Source organism: Vidua chalybeata, chromosome 1 (assembly GCF_026979565.1).
Source record: "Vidua chalybeata isolate OUT-0048 chromosome 1, bVidCha1 merged haplotype, whole genome shotgun sequence".
NCBI lineage: Eukaryota > Metazoa > Chordata > Aves > Passeriformes > Viduidae > Vidua > Vidua chalybeata.
The window spans coordinates 67,681,688-67,702,817 of NC_071530.1; the positions used below are offsets into that span (position 1 = coordinate 67,681,688).

Here is a 21,130-nt window from a genome sequence, read left to right on the forward strand (position 1 = left end):
TGAACTTATAAAAAATCTTGTCCACAGCATTGCTCCAAAGTATTTTTTTCTAGTTTCTAAAATATGATGCTCCTGGGTTTATATCATGTGCTTCTCCATATCATATTTTGCCCCAGCATGTCGTGGCCTTCTCAGAACTTAGTTTGTGATTCAGGATGACTCTGCATCCATGAGGATGGAAGGCAGACAAGGTACCCAGCCGCCTGATGCAGAGCTCTGGTGCTCAAGAGAGGGAAATACTAATTCTGTTGTAGAAAGCAGTGTGACATGCCATGTGCACAATGAGGGGCAGTTATGGTCATTCATGTTCAAAAAGATTGATTCATGCTGGAACAGGTGCAAAGAAAGGCAGCGGGAGGATTAGGGTGTCGGAGAGCTGAGGTTATAAAAGTAGACTAAAAGAGCTTGGCTTATTTAGTCCAGCACCACAAAGGCTGAGAGAGGGATATGATTGCTCTCTATAAATACATCCTGGAGGTTAATGCTAAGGAGGAAGAGGAGCTATTTCAGTTAAAGGACAATGCTGACACAAAAGCAAATGGCCATCATAAACATGGCATGCAGAAACCGAGATGGGAAGTGAGGTTGATGTCAGGCATTGCTGCTGGCAGACTGAGGGCAGGGGGCTCAGGCAGCTCGTGGGAAGGGTGCATGGCTGTCACTGCCTGTGCAAGCAGCCATGGGCTTGCCAGGTCCCGCAGGAGACATCTGCCCAAGCCTGTTCTGTGCCGTGCCGGGCAGGAGGCCCAGCAGATCCAAAGCTCCGCACAGACCCTGAGGGCACCGCCAGCCCTGAGGTCCTGTCTGGCTGACCAGGGCTCCCCCACAGCCCGGCCCTTATGTCAGCCCCCAGGGCCATCAGCTCTGGCCCAAACAACGTGGCAGCAGGGCCCGCCTCCATCTCCCCACAGCCCTGGCCTGCCTGCCCCACGGGAGATGCCTGGGGCTGGCACAGCTGCCGTGGGCAGGCCCCCACGAGCCATGTTAGCCCCACTGGCAGGGCTGTCCTGATCTCTACGCAGGGCTCTCACCAGCCTGCAGGTTACAGCACCCATAGCAGTCTCAGTTTGCCTGCCTGGAGAGCAAGGAAGCACCACTGAGACAGGGCACCCATTTTGTTTCGTGGTCAGGCGAGGAGAAGTTTCCCCTGTTAACGCCAGGGTAATCTCGGGGTATGTAAGGAGGCAGTTCCTCGGCTGGCTGCTGGCTCTGGGGCTGGGGCCCGGGAGAGCAGTCGGCTCCCCAGGGCGGTGCTGCAGCAGCTCGGGGCCTCCCCAGGGGCCTGCAGACATCTTGTGCCTGTGCATGGCTGGCTGCTGGAGTTAGAACACGGCTGAGGAGTTCTCTGGGTGTGTCTGTCGCTTGAAATCACTGGCATCATGTTGTGCTTCAAGTCTCTGACTTGGGCATAAGCCCTTGCTGCCTTAGTGTTGGCAGTGTGAGCAGAGGAGTGAGTTGCTCTCAGTGATGGGAGCTGAGTGGCTGCTGGCTTGCCAGGCTGGTTTTATTTCCACTGTACGCCTTATGCTTGCTGAGAGGCTTCACCTTTGGATCAGTGGGATGGAGAGGAGCTGCCAGTGAAACTGTACCTCCTGCTCAAGAGTGCTCAGCAAGGGGCAGAGCCCTGCCTCCTCCCCAGGCAGATGCTGCTGCTTGCTCTGGGGATGCTCTGCTGGTCAAGTCTTCTGAGCACACGTTGCCTTTGGTGGACAGGCCACTCACCTGAGGACCAGGTGACACAAGGCAACACAAGGGCATTGTACCTCTGTGGCAGGGTCAGCTTTTATTGCTCCTTGCAAAACAAATAATGTCAGAACCACAAGTATCCCAGCTGAAGCATTTCGGGGCTTTCCCCCTCCTCCCCTCTCTATTTTCATTGCTGGAAGCTGAGAGCAGCCCATGGGATGAATATTTCACTCCAGACTTCCATTCAGCTGTTAAGTCAGGATGTTTGCCAGAAATGCAATTCTTTCTTATATCTCCAGGATAATAGCTGGGTAGGATGGTGGATGGCTCATTCAGGATGAGACATTACAACACTTTTATTCCTGGCATAGGAATAAAATAAAGCCACAGTGCATGTGGCTGCACTGCCTGTGGCAAGGTGTTTGGCTGACAGTGCTTCTTTAAGGAGATTTTTTTTTTTTAAATAAATACCTTTTGTCTTGTTTTGCCCAGTGAGATCTGCAGGCTGGGACATCCTCTATCAGAAAGGGATCCATCAATGCATGTGTTAGATACCTGCTGCCCTCTAATGGCTGTCGGTCCCTGCAAGCCTTGGGACAGCACGGGTTTTGTGCATTCAGTGCAAGGAATCTGCTTAGCTCAGAACTTTACCCAGTGTTTTTATAGCATGGGACAAATCTCTGGAGAGAAAGTGTGGTGAGATATCTTCACTATTCTTCACGGTTTAATGTGCCTCTTCCCTGCACTCGGTGCAAACCCCATCATTTGCTCCTTGCTTCTGCCACATCTCGTCCTGCTTTGATTCCTGTTAGGGAAGTACTTGCCTTTCCTAACAGCTTTAGATGTGATTTGGACAGTGGACAAAGAATAGCAACAGCGTAGTCCTTGAACTTCATCAACTTTCTGCAGACCACAGGAGACCTGGTCAGAAAGACACTTCTCTGCACTTGCCCAAACAGTTGGAGACAGTTCAGACAGCTGTTTGTGAAAAGTTTTTCTCTAGTAACCAAGACACATAGTGTCAACTTCTGCTCACTCACTACCAGGCCTATAATAACGTCTGCTCTGTTCGGAGAAAATTATCAGTGCCCTGCCTGCCTTGTTGACTTAGAGGGATTATATTTCTTGGGAAGTGGGACCATGCAGTTCCCTGCTGAATGGCTTGCTGCTGCTTATCAGCGGGCAAGGTACAGCATGCTGTTCCCTTGGGAGCATTCCCTGAATCAACACAGGCTCCCTGAAAAGCCTGGTGCTCATTGAGTGTTGTGCAGTTCTGATTTTTTTCCCAGAACCAAAATCTTTAAGACTGTCTGGAGGTATGCTGATGTATTGGAGCAGCACTGGGGAAGCAGTAATATATCTGGAAGGAATTTTGCAGATGAGTTAATGATCAGTGAAGTCTGAAGAATGGTACCGACACAGCGTGTATCTCTTTGCCAAGGAATCTAGCATCCTACTGAGGACTGGAGTCCATAAGCAACAGGGGAGAATGAAAGATGAATTGCAGTTAAGCACACAGACAGGCACTCTGAGAACACTTGGAAGAAAGTCCCAGGAACTGGGGCTTGACTTTGTTCACAACATTCTCTCTCTTTTGACTTAACTACTTTTGCTAATTTTGATAACAATCTCCACGAGAACACAGGATCACAACTGCAGTTCCACCACAGTTAACCAGCCTTAGTGAAAGTTTAATGAAAACAGCAAAGCTACAGTCCTTGATATTCCCTCTTCTATTCAGCCTGGAAAGTACAGTTTTAGTGCTCTATTCATAAAATATATTTAAAATCTGGGTTCATACATTTTGGAAGGTGGAGGGGGGTGGTGGGGAGAAAGCCTGGCTTCATTCAAATCAGTGGGAGTTTTGCCATGATTTACATGGGCCAGAATTTCATCCTTGTTTATATAGTTTTGCAGCCAGGCTGAAAAACTCTTAGGATGCCTGGGCCAGAAAAAGAAATCTTGAATCTTAACACTGCTGAGAACAGTTGGGGTAAGAATGCTGGGAAAGTCCCAAGGAAATTGAACTGGCATAGAAGTCATGTTTAGCTGGCCGTGTTTTGGATGCTTTTGTTGTGCTCTCCATCTCCTCCCTCGCTGCCTGAACTGCGAATGATGAGCTGCAGACCAACCTGATCTGCAGATGGCTGCAGTTCTGACACGTAGCCATCTGCAAAGCCTTCACCAGCGGGAGAATGCCGGGTAGCTTTATAAGATCAGATAATAGGCTGGTGCAAGACAACCAGAAGTCTGAACATACTTAGTAAGCAATGTTCCTGACTAATGTAGGCAGCAGTCTGTTTAATAGCAATCTGCACTCGGTAGCCAAAGTGCTATGGGATGTGCTTGGATCAGGTTTGGGCATGCACCAAGTTAAAAAACTGCTCTGCTACATGTGTTGGTTTTCCTAAGCTGCCCTTATAGGTCAGTGCAACACACTGAACAAGGAGCCACGTGTGAAAATGATTTCTAGGTCACATCTCTGTTGCTGAGCATTTGCACCAGTGGGGTTTTCAGGTGGTCTTTCTATATCTAGTAGCACTCATCAACTTCTAAATTCATCAGTCTGTGTCTGTACAGCAAAGAGCATGTGCAGCTGTTAATTTAATTTGACAAATCCTACACCTCATGTCCTAGAATCACAATGAACATACTTAAAATTTCTATTTTGGATAGAACAGTGAAACCACTAAGTTGCAGTGTAGTTTTTACTTCAGAAACTGCACTGATTTTAAAAATGGCAACATGTGTGCAGCTTCCTTTGTTAAATCACTGGGATGCAAGATGCCTTACAAACCAACATGAACATTCACATGCATCTGCAACGTTCTAAAGTGATTTACATGGGCCAGATTGTGTGTATGTTGTATGTATGTTGTATGATTTTAAACTCATTTATTTTCTCAGGTAACAGCAAGGGCTGTTCTGGATTGTTAAAACAGACAACCCTTAAGGTACAGCTTTGAGCTAAAAATAAGTCGCTCTGTCCAAGCGTCCACATAAGGCTGTGCTATGCTCCATAACTTATCTGGTCACAGTGACTTCAGAGGGACTATGTTGAAGAATGCAAGGAAAAAATTTGGTCACAGGCTCTCATCTCAGATCCTCCTGTAGGCCACAGAAAAGTGTAAAGTAATACTGTCCCTTCTTCCTACAGAATTTCCCTCAGAAATACAAAGATCCAGCGAAGTTAGGACTAATCCTGGACCCAAACTGAAAAGGCTGGACTGGATCCTACAGGCCTTGTACAAAACAAAACAAAACAAAACAAAACAAAACAAAACAAATCAGTCCTGCTGACATAGGTTGGATTTTTGCCTGAGGGAGACCTACTAGCTTTGACACTTGGTAAGTGAAAAGTGAAATTGTTGGGGTGACTTTCCCATTTTCTTTAAATAAAGATGGCAAAACTCTCATCAAAAGCAACTCTCCACACAGAACCAGTTTGGGTTCTTCTTCTAAGCAGAACTCACCAGAGAGAATTTTGTTGAATCTCATGGATATGCTGATAGCTGTAATGAGCTGGACATAAGCAGACTAAAGGGACAGCCCACAGGCCTTCCCTTTCCCCTACCAGTGGAAAAGGGATGGGTGAGATTTCCCTGCTGTTGTTCAGCTGCTGGTTAACAGAAGAAGCTGTTCTCTATTTGGGCTTGTGCTGGTTGAGCAGCCCTGTCTGCAGCTGTATCGTGTTACACACTGTTATGCAACCCCATCCTCCTTGCAAACAATGACAGGAGCAACCTAAATCATGAAACATAAAAACTATAATTAAAGAGGGGAAAGTGCTTATTTGGCATTTGGGTACCCACAGCCAATTCAGATTAGCTGAACTAGCAAATCACTTGGCACAAGCTTAATGAGAATAACATTTGCACTGGACTAAATGATGGTTGTTTTACCCCACTGCTGGCCAAGACAGTAGTGTAACCCGAGTGATGCTGCCATGGCTTAGGCAGTTCTCTCTCTTCTTAACAGACAGTGACATTTACAACACAAACAGGAAGAGCCTTTGCAGTCAAAGGCTCTGCCTCAGGTTCTGAAACTATTAGCACCCAGAGGAGCTCTGGCTGAGTATGATGCTTCAGGTCTGTTTCTTATGATTGGAAGTTTGCAGGTGTACAAATCTGACAGTATCTGCTCAGACTATGCCCTGCATTTCCCTGCTGGGCTTGCCCTCCTCATGCTGGTTGGGGGGTTATGCACATGCACAGCTTGTAGCTGCAGTTGGCTGTGAAAAGTGGATGTTGCCAGCCAGGAGCTCTGAAACTAAACAGAGTATGCAACTGTGCAAAGCCTCTGAAAACTTTGGAAAGTACTTCTGAACCCTCTGCTCCATCCCTCCCTCCCACCTCTTACAGGACAAAAGCCCACAGTTTTAAAGATCTGATATATTTCCCAGAGTTTTCTTGCTGGAGGTCTTCCTTGGGGAACCCAGATTAGTAGCTTATGGAGGCATTAATAAAACAGCAGATGTTGAATGTTAAACAAAGAGAGATTTTCATCCAACTGATTGCTAGATATTAGAATTAAATAAGAATTATTTAAGAATAAAGGCTCTACTTCCCTTTTAGCTTGCAGCTTTTATGCTGGTGAACATCTCCAAGGAGCTCTGTTGAGTTTTCTGATTTGTACTGCAGTCATCAGGATTCCAAAAGTTCTAAGCAAACTGAAAAAAAAGTAAAAAAGTGAATGTTTTTATGTTGCTGCCTTGGGGACTGTGAAATAATATACCTGCTGGAGGATCTTCAGTTGACCCTAGAGATATTTAGTGGAGGGAGGAAAAAAGCTTAAGTTTAAAATATAAAATATGGGGAAGATGAATCAGCACAATTTTGATGCTGTTGGCTCCACCCTCCACTTTCAATCATGCATCTTCCCCTTTTTCCTGCCATAATCATTCTCTGCACATAGTTAGGTTTACTTTGCTGATCACTGAATGCCAGAAAGGATGCAAGTTACACTGTCTCAGTATCAGTGACACCCACTTCTGACAAATTTATATTGGATATGAAGATAATTACTGTGACTTTGGGCAAGTAGGTCAACAGTTTATGAAGAGTTCTGCAAAATACTGATGACAAAATACTGCAGCATCTCTACTACTGGTTACATAGTGAACACTTTATTGTCCCACAGCTGTCTGGAACCCTGCATTTTCCCTTCCCACAACCATCCCATCACAGCCAGAAGCTTATCTATCTGAAGAGTCAGGCAGCTCTTCAAATGGGAAAATGTTGCATGATATTGAATAACAGCTCTATTCCTCCATATGCATACATTTTTCACAGTTAATCTCTCATTCCTTTGCCTCAGTCTCTGGGAGGTTAAGTTCAGGCATCTTCATCTTGAAAATAGCTCTGTGTTACCCAGACAGTTAGCTAAATTTGAGATGTAACAGGTTATTCCCCAAAGGCATCTTAAATGCTAGGGTCTCTGCCAGGAGAGTGCAATATCACATTTTACTGGCTGACATATGAGATCTCACTTCTGCCAACATAACGAGACAGTTCTTGAGCCTGAGTGTACCCATACCCCAGCCTCGTCTCAGAGCCTCACATTCAGACACACTTCCTAACCTCCTCCAGGTTTTAGGCCCTCATTTGTTTGTACATCCTGGGATGGGAACCTCAGCAGCCCTGGGCAGTGGAGCTCTGCTTTTACTTAGCTTTTCTATATACTTTGGATGTAAACTATGATGATTTTGCACGCTAACAATTCCTTAATTACACTCATGTTTAGATTCCTCCCCCCTTGCTTGCCTTAAGAACTGACCCCTGAGTGATTTGGCCTCACTAGCAGCTCCTACTTTCCCTTTAGGAAGGATGGAAGTGGGAGAAGAGGAGGCTGGAAGCATTATTCCTCTCAGGTTCCTGTCTTCTCCTTCATAGAGAGATAAACTGATCTGATACTCCATCTACAGGAGCTTCTCTGGTTCTAAAGGTACTGTTGCCAGATAATTTTTAAAGAAGTATATTGTTTATTTTTAATTCTTTAAACATGGGCTTAACTTCATAGATAACTGTCCATATATATATATAATCTTTTTAAGCTATGTTGGGAATACTTACAGCAAGGCTGATGCTGAGTGTCAGAACTTGGCTCTTTAAGATGCTGCAAGGAGTACAGGGAGAACAACTGCCTAGGGACTGCAAAAGAAAGGCTCTTTGGCAGTCTGTGGTGTCACTCCTCATAAGTTATCCATGTTTCTCCTGGGAAAACTGTTTTTGTGGATCATGGTGCCTTGTTGAATGGAGGACCAGTTGGGCATTTGATATTTTTTCAGAAGTCATGTATTTATAAAGTTAGAGGTTGACATCAAACACTTAATAACTTAAGAAGGTGGAATTGTGTGTTGTGTTGGTGTATTCTTTTCCTTCCACATCCTTCCTTCCTCTAGACTATCAGTCTGTTTTCTACTTTAACTCTATAATGCCAAAAGCCAGTTGAGATGGGTTGTTATCTTTTTCAGCTTTTAGTGATTCTAGTCAAATATGAAGAGTTAATCTCTTCTACATATGTTAAAACAAAGGTTTTCTGCTGGCTCAAGTGCTGCTTTGTTAAAGTCTGTCTTTTCTTTACTTTCTCTGCTTTTTGGAATCAAATGTATGGTTGCATCTCCACAGAGTATGAAAGTTTCTTTTTTTATTATTATTTTAAGTAAAAAATATAACTGCAGTGGTGTCCCACTTCCTGGATGACATTGGCAACTTTACTTGTGGCTACTGACATTTCCAAAGACCCATCATATACAGTCAGTCTGCGTTTGGCTAAATTTAGCAAGCCATGGATCAAGTGGCAAGTATGTTCCACCCTGAAACCTATTTTTGGGAGGAACTCAGCATAGGCACCAAGAGGTTAAAAAGCTGTGTGGGGGAGAAGAGAAGAAAAAAAAAAAAACAGACAAGAAGCAAAATATTTTGCAAGAATTGTTGCTATGTTCTGAGCTTCAGCTCTTGAACACTGTGGCTCTGAATCACGTTCACTGGGGAAACAGCTGCAGCTGTTTAAGATGCTACTGCTCCTCAGCTGTTTGTTACCTTCCTTTTGCAGGATGGGAGCTGAACACAAACCTTCCTCAGCAGTTTAGACTTAGGGTTACCCTTTCTAAGGCAAATAAGATGCAGCCAGATACCCTTTTCCGCCAGCAACACTGGGGGAGTGCAGCAGCCCCTGCAAGAGGGTTGGGGTGGGCATGGGGAGTGTAAGCAGTCCCAGCGAGTTTCTGTAATGCATTTGGAAGGGTTGTGTTTATGTGTGCCTGAGAGTCCTGACTATACTCTGCTCTCCCTGATCGTGAAATATGTTTCTACATATTCGGTTGTGACTGGGTTAGTTAAAAGTGTTTTGGAAAATTAACTTGACTAAATCACAGAGAAACTATGGTGTGGACATGCTGGTCTGTAATTAATTGATGAGCACAGTGCTAACCAGATAAAAACCAGTTGTCAGCTCGCAGCAGTGTGTTCATATGGGTTGGTGCACATTTATCCCAGCAGTTTTACCCTATTTTGATTCAATGCCTTCTAGACACTTTTATTCCCTCCTATAGAAATGTACGTTAGCCAAAAGGATTTGTAACACTGTGCTAGAACAGAGGTATAGCACTGTGTGCCCATCTTCTCCCAACTGCCAGGGCTGCCCTGGGATGGAAGATGCAAAGCAGACTGCCTCTTTGGGAGCCCTGCCAGCGGCTGACTCAAGGTGAAGGATCTCGGGGACTGCCTGTAATGGGTGAGAGCCACGCCCGGTCTGGTTCAGCAGCACACCTGGTGCTGTCCGCTTCAGCAGGGGTTGGGAAAGGCACCGGTGTGTGCTGGCACAGCCCCCCGACACCGTGCCTGTGGCTGGCCCTGGCTGCACCCGAACCAGCCCTGGGCACTCACAAAGCTTTGAGGTCTTGCGCTGCCCTAGCCTGTGTGGGTGGGGAGCTGGCACAGATCCTCTTCCTCCCTGCTGGAGGAGAGAGATGGACAAAACTAGTCTGGGAGCAGGTGTGTCATGGGCTGGCTCCTTGCTTCTTCTTGGGACAGCCTCTTGCTTGAGGATCCAGAGGCATGTCAGAGACAGGAAAGGGACAGTTAATTTCTAGTGGGGATGCTGGGCTGGCAATCTGGAAGTAGAGGAGATTCCCAGCTGTGCTTCTGGCCTCAGCTTCCCTGGGAAGCAAAACAGAGATAATAATTACTCTGTCATGGATTTCAGGCTCTGGAATATTGAACATTACTTAAAGGAGTATTCATGGGCCTATCACTTTTGTGTTTCTATTAGGAACACTGGCACTTAAAATGACAATAATCTGGGTATCTAACAGACTCTCCATAATGTAGCTGTTTGCTTTTTCCTTTACTGATTTTTACTTTACTGGTCAACAGGCAAAATAATTCAGGGTCTTCTGAGTTAGCTGTTAGTACAGTGTGAGAGCAAACATGATTAAGATTTTTTTAGAAGTTCTGTAACATAAAAAAAAAAAAAAAAAAACAAAAAAAAAACCCAGAGGGAGTTCCCTTTTGTTAGAATGCACAAAACAAGTCCTTATATCTTAACACAGAGCTTTTGTCCAGCCTAAAAGGCACCATGGTAATGAAGAAACTAATGCAGTTCGTACTTTTAGTGCCCAAGTATTTAGGAGCATTGCTTTCCTAAGCATTCAGTACTCTTCTTTTTCACAAAAGTCATAAGAGCACATGATACTCAGCCTTGAAAACATCTTGATCTTTGCAAAACCAGATAAGGCCATGTTTATTTTGTATTCCTAGAGCTGGGGCGGCAGGGGGAAGAATCCCATCCCATACCTGAAGGAAGCACACCTAATTTCTCCCCTTCATGGGGAAAGATCAAGTATTTCTCAAGCCACAGGTGTCTACCCCGTAAAAAAACAGAAACCCGACTTAATAATCATACTTTTGTCAGCAGCCTTAAAATCCCAACAAAAGAAGACAGAATTAAACCTCTTGAAAATGTCTCTTGGCCTTATTTAGGACAACACAGATTGGAGTACAGTTTTCAGATCAGGCTCATCCTCCCCTATTTTCACTTCAGTGAAATTGAATAGAAGGCCATTTCAGTCCTCTCCTTGCATGAAGGATGCAGCAGTGTTAAAGAACAGAAAGAAATACTTCAAGGCTGCTTGGAAAGAGAAGGAATTTAATTCCCACCTTAACTGGGGATCTCTTCTATCAATTTCAGCAAGGGCTGCTGCAGACGCTAATAGACTGAGGTCAAACTGCAAACAGACTAAGCCTCACTGAAACTGGTGGTGGAGGGAGAATCTGCACACATTGCTCCCCTTCAGTGGCAGAAGTAGGAAAGAGTTAAGACCCCTAATGCTACCTGAAGGTGGAAATACTGGAACCCCCCTCCAGTATGATATGAATGACAGGCAGCAGGGGCTTCATCTGGCTACTTGATTTTTCATGTGTGAAAGGACTGAGGAAGGAAAAATGATGGTGTTCTTGTAATGGTCAAGGAAGTCTGTCCTAATGGCTAGTTGCTACTGAACACACTTTCCAGCTGTCCCCTTTCCTCTGTTCCTCCTTCCTGACTATGAAGTGAGCTGCCTAAGGAGACACAATCCAGTATCCTTCATCTCCCCCAACAGTGATCCTCTTTTTCCCCCCTCCTCTTTTTCCCCTTTTTTTTTTCCTTCCCCCCCTGCCCCCTTTTGCCCGTTTCTGTCTTTCTGTCTTTCCCTTTTTCTCTCCCTTCTTCCTCCCCCCCCACCCCACCATTAGCATCAGCTTGCTGTGGGATGGCAGGGAGGGTCGTGCTGGCCTGAGGGAAAAGCTCAGCTGCAGATAGGGGTTTTGAGCCTGTAAGAGCCAGTGATCTGAGGGTGATTCTCAGAGAAACAAAATCTGGTGACTCCTGTATTGGCAGCTGAAGCTGTTAACGAAGGGGCTGTGTATCTGCTGCAGGAGCTGAGCAGATCTATTAATGCCCAGTATTGTCAGGCTTGCTAGCACACCAGCCTGTTACTGGGGGTGGCTTGGGTGCACTACATGCTGTGCTGAGTTATCCACTCTGCAGGGCAGTAATTTCTGGCACAGAAAGGGTCAGTGGCCCACAACTGGCAATGTCCTTGAGTCCTGCAGCAGGAACAGCCAGGGCCACTGTCAGTGTCTGAAGAGGCTTTTAAAAAGAGTTTAAATGAATTTCAAAAGGTGACATGAGAATGTGAGCAAATACATTGTTTGATCTCTCCTGTGTTCGTCGTTCGGGGGTGAGAAAAAAGGAATTTGTGCATTCTTTGCAAGGAATGGAGGGAACACCCCATTCAGCTACCAAATCTGCTTGTAATGGAAACTTACCACTCCCTGCATTTTTGGCTGGCTGCAGAGGTCAGAAGGGGTAACAATAGTACTGTGCTAGGGTTAGTGCTGCTCTAGTTCTGAGACAACTTTGTCTTGTCAACGTAGGCTGAAATAATCTCTTACTATGGACACAAATGATACTTAAGCCATTAACACTCCAGTGATAAATATCTCCTCATGTGGTAAAGTCCTAGAAAAGTGGCTTTGATAAAAATCAAGATGATTGTCTAACTGGAAACTTTCTATTTGCAAGGCACTTGGACTGTGTTGGCGTATGACACTTGATTTGCTCTGACAAGTAAGTTCCCAGTGAGGCAATTTCTAAGGATTCTGGCTTGGTCCTTGTCGCCTGTTTAGAGAGGCTTTCAAAGCAGGCATTGGGCTACTCTTAAATGCTGGTCCTGGCAGTGCTCTTGCAGCTGAGGCACTGCAGCCCCATCTGTGTTTCATGATGGTCTTTTCTGTATCAGGAGGCCAGGTGTGAGCTCTCTCAGTGGAAGAGGGGAGGCTGCCAGGCCCTCAGGAAAGCTGGCAATTAGGTTGGTTTCCAGAAAAATCAATGCTTCTGGGTAATTTCTATAATGAATCCCAGGAGCTCTTGGAAAATTATTTTCTCTGGTACCACCAGCTCAGCATCATCCTTCTGATGGCCTTAGTGGAAAGCAGGGTGGGCACAGGCTTGTCTGAGTGCCTACAAAAAAGGCAGTGTTTCTGAGAAGCGTTGAGCTGTCTGCACGTACACAGGTTGGCTCTTCCATCTGTGTGTGACGTGTGATGCTCAGGAAAGGTGAGGTGTGTGGTACTCATGTGGCGAGAAGAACCTGTGGCCTGTCTACCAGCAAGTGGGGCACTGCTGTCCTGGAGTACCTGGCTCACAAAGCCATATTTGCTGGTAGTTTCTGCAGTTGTGGTGGAAAAGGGCCAAGTTTCAGGAAAGAAAAAAGTGGCCATGAGAAGTTTTAACTCACTAAAAAAAGACACAGACACTGCAATCTTTGCTATGACTCATCTGGGCTGTTACTTGAAAAAGGCAGGCTGAGCAGTTGAGGACCTCCTTACTCAAGGGAGCAGCACTCATTTGTAAATTCTCTGAAGCCCTGAAAGTAGAAATGGTGTAGGTGAGCAGTTCCCATGCTGAGCCTCTGACCACTGATTTCCCTCCAACCACGGCCAGATGCAGCTTAGGGAGAGCAGGTCACAGCTCGCTAGTTACTTCCCACCTGTTGCTTCCACGGCTGCTAAAGAAGTTTGAGAAGTAAAAATCCAGCATGTATGTTCTCATTCTCATATTTCTCTTAAAAACAGATGATGAAATAGTTGCAAAAATATTAATAATTCCTGGATGATGGGGCTTTGCACTGTAGTGAGTGTTGCTGATGAGGAGGGGTGTCTATGAAGAAAGCTGGTGTCTGCTTTATCGAAGTGTGAGTGGAGATAATTCCATGAAGTTTTGACAATGTTTTGCCCACTTGGAGCTTTATTACAGATTCACAGAAAGTCAAAGACTGCTGTGAACTGCAGCAGCTTGTTCAGTCACCTCCCTTCAGTGAACAAGCCATGCTCTCGCAGGGCCTTGCTGGGACATGAAAGTGCCGACATGCATTCTGGAAAACCTTGCGGCACCGCTGCCTCCTCCCTGCGGATTAGGGACTCCTTGAGTCCTATGAGGAAAGACTGTCCCCCCCCAGCTCAGCAAATCGTGGTACAAACTGCTGAGGGGGTAGGTCAGTGTTGTTTCGGTGTCCAGCAGCTCGGGCACTGGGCAGAGGAGCCTGGCTGTCCCCGGCCACCGCTGCTGTTTGCTCAGGGAGCGGGAGCTGGGCGATAACGAGTCCCTCGAGATAAAAGCGCTTTTGTTGTTTGCCTCCTGGGTCAGGGCTCGGTAGGTGTTCTGCATTGCTGGGCGTTAAGGGTGTAGGCCGCTTGAAAGAAATTTAGAAAGGGACTTTGAATGGGCTGGGTCAAGGTGTCAGAGGGTTAAACCAGAACAGTTCCGGCACTTGCTAGAGGGAGAAAGTTGTATAACATCACCTTACACCGAGTAAACCTCTTCCTCTCTTCCTCTCAGCCGGCCAGCCTTTTATGCGAGAGGGAAACAATCGTGAAATCATAAAGCCATCGTCTGTTTAGCGAGCTCTTTTTTTTTTTTTTTTTTTTTCAGCCGAGTTTTTGCTATGGTGTATCGCCATCCTCAAGGCAGGAAAACAGATTACAGGGGGGAGGCAGGAGCGGTGTTAAAAAAGCCGACAAAAATCCAGTGTAGTGGGAAGGCTCAGCAGTTTAACAGTGCCACCTCCTGGCTGGTTCTGGCACGGAGGGGTGTCCCAGCTTCCACTGACGTGTCCCACACCTACTCGCTACCAGCAGCAGCCGTGGAGTCCCAGGCACAGATTTTTCGCCCGGCGACGAACACTGCTGCAAAGGGGAAAATCACCTTGTGTGCAAAGGCTGGCCCAAACAGGATTTTTCCACTTCATGCAAGCACCTGCTTTTTTTTTGTTTGTTTTGGTTTGGGTTTTTTTGTTGCACTGGATGAAAAGAAGCCCTGATCTCACCTCCTTTCCCAGGGATGGGGGAGCTCAGAACATAAAATGTTTTGACTCACAGTGGGGGAGAGATGACAGGAGAGATCATCTTTGGTGAGGTCAGATCAATTGTCCAAATCCTGATATTTAAATTTCATGCTAATTAAAGAAAAAAAAAAAAAACAAACAAAAAAACCCCAAAACTTTGAAATGAAATCACTTATTCTATGGTACTCTTGTAAAGATTTCTTCTTAGAACAGAACCAGATTTTCCTGGTTTAAGGGGGTAGCCATTGTCCCATCCTCTTGACATCTGATCTATTAGCACCAATTAGCACGGGACCTGGGCTGCTGCACAAGGCAGCATGGATGTAGGCAGGCAGCCCTGCTGGGACCGCACTGGGTCCTGCTGCAGATACCTCCTGAGCCAGGATGGCATCTCGGCTCCTCCTCGAGATGGGGAGGGGATCAGCTGGAGAGCTAGCACTTGCCTGGGTCTGAGGAGCTGTAGCTCAGGGTGGAAAAAGCTGCCCTTAGGGATGCCAGTAGAATGGGATCTCAGCTTTGGAGGGCACCTTGCTTTCCCTAGAGGACTGGATTCACAAAATTATTTTTGCTATTGCACTTGAGTTTCCATGAAGCTGAGCAGGATTCAGAACTGCCCTGTATGTGAGCAGCAGTCCCAGAGCAGTTTAGGCGTCTCTTAACCTCCCACCTTGTTTCCCCACTTGTGGCTACAGAACTTCTATGACCCTTGCAGAGCCAGTCCAAGAAGAAAGCCCAAGGCAGAGGTGAGCAGCTTTCTGCTGGTGTAGTTTGTGAGCAGGTGTGCAGCAGAGCAGAATGAACCTCGTGTGGGTGCAAGGGAGGGAAAGGAAGTGCACAGTTGAGGTGGCACGGGCATGAGCACAGCTCCAGGAGCCTCAATACTCTGCTCAGCTGTGGATGCTGTTTGTGATGGCTCCCAATGCAGCTGGGGCAGGCCTTCATCAGCAGGGTGCACTTCCTGAGGCACATCAGCTGCTGCAACGTGGTCTCAAGAGCACGTAGAGATGTACAGGACCTTATAGGTACAGGCAGCTTTTCCCTCTCCAAGGAAACAATTTAGCTTTGCAGACATTCCAGTAACAGCATGGGTGTTGGGGTTTTTTTTCTCTAGATGGTACAAAATGTAATCACTTATGCAATACGGTAGACTGGCTTTCAAATTCTCCCTCTGATGTACCACTTTGGAAAGTTCTTTGGATTTATATCTGTATTTCACAGTGTTCCCCATCCTCCTCTCTTTCATCTCATTCTACGGTGTTTCCTGTTGGTGTAGTAACTACTGAAGAAGGAGAGGAGGCAGGAACATCTTGAAATCACTGTGGTGGAAAAACCTGGTAGTGTGGTAGTGCCTCCTGAGCAGCACTGCAGTGGGGCAATGCAGAAACCTTAGCAGTGATTTTGATGCGAGCAATGCTGCAACTTGGCACCTCGATCCTTCAGCCCAGCTGAAGATTTTGTAGTATAGGCAGGCCAGAGAATTTTCTGAGCCTGAAATAAGTAAATAGGACAATAGTGCAAGTTCAGTGTCTTGACACAACCAGGAATTCCTTCAGCCAATTTTGCTACTGAATTCCCCATATTGTAAAGGTACAACTTTATAGTTTTGGACTTTCTTTCAAATAGCTTGTGGTGAATTTTGTCGTACCAGTCCTCTCTGCTGTGTGGTCCCAGTCTGTGTCTGGAACGTTCCTCCATTTAATCCATTCTTTAGCCACTGCTCTTTCCAGACAAAAGTGCTTTGTTTGATCTGGCTGCACCCTGACTTAAAGCAGAAAGTCTTCAAAATTTAATATTTGTCTGTTAGCTCAGTCTCACCTGTGTTTGGGGTTTCATCCTAAGGGAAAGGTAAACTCCAGAAAATTAGCAGAGAAACTACCTTTCAATACTGAGGGTGATATCAGTTATATGAAAGTCTGCACAGAGAGTTTATTTCAGTCAAGCCAACATAAAAAAAATTTCCCTGAATAGTTATCATGGTTGGACTATGACTGATCTTTTAAAAATTTCTTTTCCCCTTACAGAATACTCTGATGTGGTTAAAGCCGGAGATACCCAGGAGTCTACTTGAGTATTTTTCTTAGCTTGGCTGTACTTGGGATTTTTGTTTAAATTGGTTGTTGTTGTTTTTTTTTTTTTTTTTTTTTTTTTTTTTTTTTTTTTGTTTTGTTTTTTTGTTTGTTTGTTTTGTTGGCCATTGGGAGCAGTTTGCTATTGTAGACAACACTATAGAAGAAGACTGTGTGAGCAAGCAGCAGTGACTTGCAGGTGGAAGAATCCTGCAATGTTATTTGCTTTCCACTTCTTCAATTGCAGTACCAAAGCTCATTGTAGTAGTGTCTCTAGGCCTGTTTGTTTGTACTCATCATCCACAAGGTACCAATGTTTTTCTAAACTCTTATGCTGCTTGTTATATGTTTACCCTTGGAGATGCTGACAAAAGAGTTAGGAATGGAAAAAACATTGTGTGTTCCTGATCTGGGTCTGTAGTTCCCTAGGAATCCAGGGAGGCCTTGAATTTGATGTTGCTTTCCTGTTTTTAGGGAGCAGACCAAGCTATGAATAATAAATACAAGCTCTGGGGCAAAACTGTTTTCCATTCATAAAATTCAACATTAAAGGCTGAACAGTAATTTCTTAGTCTGCTGCAAAGCAACAGGAATTCTATGTTGGGACTAGAGAGCTGCTGACAGCTTCTTCAGCTTTTGCTGTGCCACAGTTAATAAATTGGTTCATCTTTGATTTTTATATAGATAGAACAAAGGTGTCTCCAGCTAAGTGATGCAGATTAGCATAGTTTTCAATCTGAGGAGTTTGAATTTGGAAAAATAAAGGCAAAGCAAGTCCCTTTCTTGTGCTGGCTTCTCTCCTGGCTTTCAGAATGAGAAATAGCTGGGGCATAACTTGAATAAATCAAGAATGAGGAGATGAAAGTTATGGTATTCTGTTTGGAGCCAAAACTTACTGCATAGACACTGAAGTTTCTGCTTCAGTGATGACGGTGTGAGAAATCAAATCATAGGATGCCAATAAGTTTCTGTGGTCTGGATCTTGCATTTATTTGTGCTTCAACATCTGAGGGGTCCTGTTGGAGCCCAGGCAGAACATTGTAAGGAGGGAGGGGTAAATTGTTGTCAGTGGTGCAGTGATTGAGAAGGAGCTCTGATTTGAGTGCTCTTGTAAAGAGCATTCAGTAGGGAAATCTGATTGTGACTTGCTCTCCTTACACCCTGGAGCAGGCTGTTGTTCTCAGAACTGATGACTGTCAAGTAGTAGAAGGAGGTGAAGGTTTGCAAGGGGCAAGAGAGCATCCTGGTTCAAAGTATTTGTTTTTTCAAGGTAAAGCTGCATTGAATTGGGGAGAAGCAGACCCGCAACAGTGAAGAATATAATCTGTGCATTTTATCACTCTGCTAACCCCAGCTGTAAAATTTACCATAGGAAGGCTAATAAAATGGGAGCCACACAAGCAAACAGGGCATGGGATTATCAGCAAACATTTATTTTGGCTCTGGTGGAGCCACTCCCCTGATCAAAGTGGTTGGAGTTTGAACCTCTTTTAAGTTGTTCCCTGCTTGGACTGGGAGTGCCCTGATCTTGCATTGATGGCGTCACTATCGTCTGTGCAGCTGTATAGAAGAAAGTATCAGGAGGGAGAGGGAAATTGTGTGAGGCTGCTTTACTGCAGTGTGAGACAACAGTAGCTTATATTTTAGCTTTGCCAGCAACTGTCTGGTTTAGGAAAACAACCTGAGGCTTATTGTATAACTAGATGGTATAGGTATTATCACAGGGCCAACAGGGAATGCTTTACCATTTGCAGGCTCATGTCTGGCAGACTGAGTAGCTGTGTAATCCTTATCAACAAAATAGCCCGCTGGCAGAAATCATCTTGAGCCCCAGGCTCTTCCCTTCCGGAGCCTCTTCTCTGACTGATCTCTTTGGTCGGGATTCCCCCTTTCTGCCCCAACAAGAGCTGCTTGAATCCCTCTCGGCAGTGAGTCTCTTGGCTGAAACAAACATCTTCTCTCTGATACTTTCAGGCTCCATGGCTGATGTCTGGTGGGGGGAGCTCACTTGGTGAATGTGGTGTTCTTGTTCAGTCTCACTGGCTGGGGAAATACATGAAGAACTTTTGGGAGGAGGTACATGGGTGAGAAACAGAGTAATCTCATGAGAGAAACATAGGGAGGAGAAGGTTTTTATGTCCTCAGGGATGGGATCTTTCTATACAAACATCTTGCATCTCACTTTGCGCTAAGGGCAGAACAAAGGCAGCTTTACTTCTGACTTTCTTTCTGTGTTTTTTTCCTCCTTACTTGTTTTGTCCATTCTGTATTTCTTTTATTTATTTTGTACTCTGTTGGGGAGATTGTTGTAGACATCTGTGTGCTAGAGTTCAGATTCATTTTACAACCAATTCATAATGTGTTTGCACTAGAGAGGCAAGAGTGAAGCTGGGCTTGAATGTAGCTCTCATGATATGAACAGCTGTCCTTCCTGGGTCAGGGCAGTGCTGAAACACCAGAGAGAGTCCCTGCCTCCAAGGGGAGACTGGGCTGAGCAGCAAGGGAAGAGCAGGCAGCAGGAAGTTAACCCTGTGGGTGTTAGACTGCAAAGGATTGTTTCATAATATATTTTTTTACAATTCTTATTTTTAAATAGCTCCACATTATCCAGCCAATGCTAGGCCAGAGTACTTGTTTTTGAGGCCTCCTGGAGGTGTGGGTGTTGTGGGGAAACAGAAGCAATCTGTAAGGCTGACAGAGCAATTCAAGCAAGACTTTCCCCTTGCCCTCACAGGGTAAAATGTGTGACTTTCTGCCCTCATATCTGCCACAGTCAGCATTCTTGCACTGCATGAGGAAGGTCCTGCATCCATATGTGAGGTCTGGGAAGGCTTTCCTGTTTTCGGCTGCTTGATCCCTGTAGCATATGCCCCATCCTACTGCTGCACAGAAATAAGGGTCTCAGCAGTTACAGCCCTGTAAGGAGGCTGGGTGAGAGCTGGCTTTGTGGGTGGACCTTCACACTGAACTAGGTATGAAGGAGTGGTGGGAGATCTGTTCGTGTCTGGCAGTCTGGGAGTTTGCCTGCTGGTACACAGGAGTCTCTGTGACTGGGGTGTGCATGACTTGGTAGAAACATTGTAGTAGCTGTTTTATCTCAGCTTTAGCTGATCAGTGAGTGTATTTGTAGCACACTGATGATTGTGTTTGCCTGAGCCCTGTGGGAGCTCCTGGGGAGCAGAGTCCCATCCCATCTGTCTCACTGAAGCATTTATTTGTCAGTCCTGGGAAGGTTACTTCAGAATGATCCATGAAAAAGATTGGAGTTTGTGCTCTAGGTGGATTCTTCATTGTGGTCCATTACATAAGAGCTGGGCGTAAAGATAAGATACTTTACCTTCCCTTGTGTCTTTTGGGACAAAAACTTGTTTTCAGTTGGAATAACATAATTTAGATGTTCCTGCTCCCCCTACTCTCTTTTCTCATGCTGCAGAACACCATCAAAATAACAAAATGCAGCCACACTGGGATTATATTAGGGCTGCACTGGAGAGCGTAGGAGGTGGTATATGAGAAATTTAAGCAATGGATTTTTAGGGAAAGAGTAGCATCTTTCAACATAACAGAAGTAACAGCATAAAAACACTTCCAGTTCAAGTAATCTTGCCAGCAAGGGCTGAAATTCTGGCCCAGAATCTGACCATGGGGTTCACTTGTGCCTCATATCCTTTACTTCAAGGAGATCTGCATGGAAATGTGCAGATCTTTGCTTTAGCAAAACCCCACCACTTTCTTGCTCAGGCTGCACATCCCTGAGGATATTGCTCTCACCTGTGCACAGCTGAGCTGTGTTCAGAGCCTGGTTCTTGCTACAGAGCCCTTACTAAGCTTATGAGGCTCCTTCAGAAAGATAACTGCAGTAGCTGCTAGATGTACTAGAATTCAGGTGTGATAGCATGAATATACTCTGAATCTTCTGGGACAGCAAGGGATTCTTTTGCTGTGCTGGGATCAATGAAGATGAACTCTGGTTTTATTGCTTGACCGTGCCAAAATGGTGTCTGATTAGAAACAAGAATTCAAGGAAGAAACCAAGGCAATTCTTTGGTGGAAGAAGTAAAGCCCTTTTTTAATTTAGAGGACAGCAGCGATCTTGAACTTCTAACCCCTGAATGATCTTTAGACAACAAATGTCCCTGTCTTTGTGGCATGACAAACATATCTTTCTCCTACTATGGAGAAAGCTCCAAGTTAAGTGGTGGAATGTGAGTTTGAGATGTAGTGTTGGTTTTTCAGCTTAATTCCCACAGAAAAAGGGCAAGCAGTTTTTGTGATAGGAAGCCAAATGCTGTTCAGCTGGTGCTGAGAATGAGGCTCTGCAATGTTCATGTGTGAGGTGGGCAGTGAAGGGTCAGAAGATCTCAAGGGCCAGAAGTTTGATGCTTTAGAGATTGAATTCCTATTTTTTTAGTCAGCTGAGACCTCTTACAGCAGATTCTGCTAAAGATGCCCTGGGGAAGCTTCTGTACTATGTGGAGGAAAAGGCTGGCTT

General features: G+C 45.3%; 1 long non-coding RNA gene across 1 annotated transcript in view; it reads left to right on the forward strand.

The window, feature by feature from the left end:
* The first annotated feature begins 912 nt into the window (after positions 1–912).
* Positions 913–21,130, forward strand: part of LOC128797404 (uncharacterized) — a 40,943-nt gene continuing 20,725 nt past the window's right edge. Inside the window, exons 1-3 of the long non-coding RNA XR_008434118.1 lie at positions 913–1,172; positions 4,844–5,034; positions 7,507–7,629. This is a non-coding gene — a long non-coding RNA (uncharacterized LOC128797404). The remainder of the gene's footprint in view (positions 1,173–4,843; positions 5,035–7,506; positions 7,630–21,130) is intronic.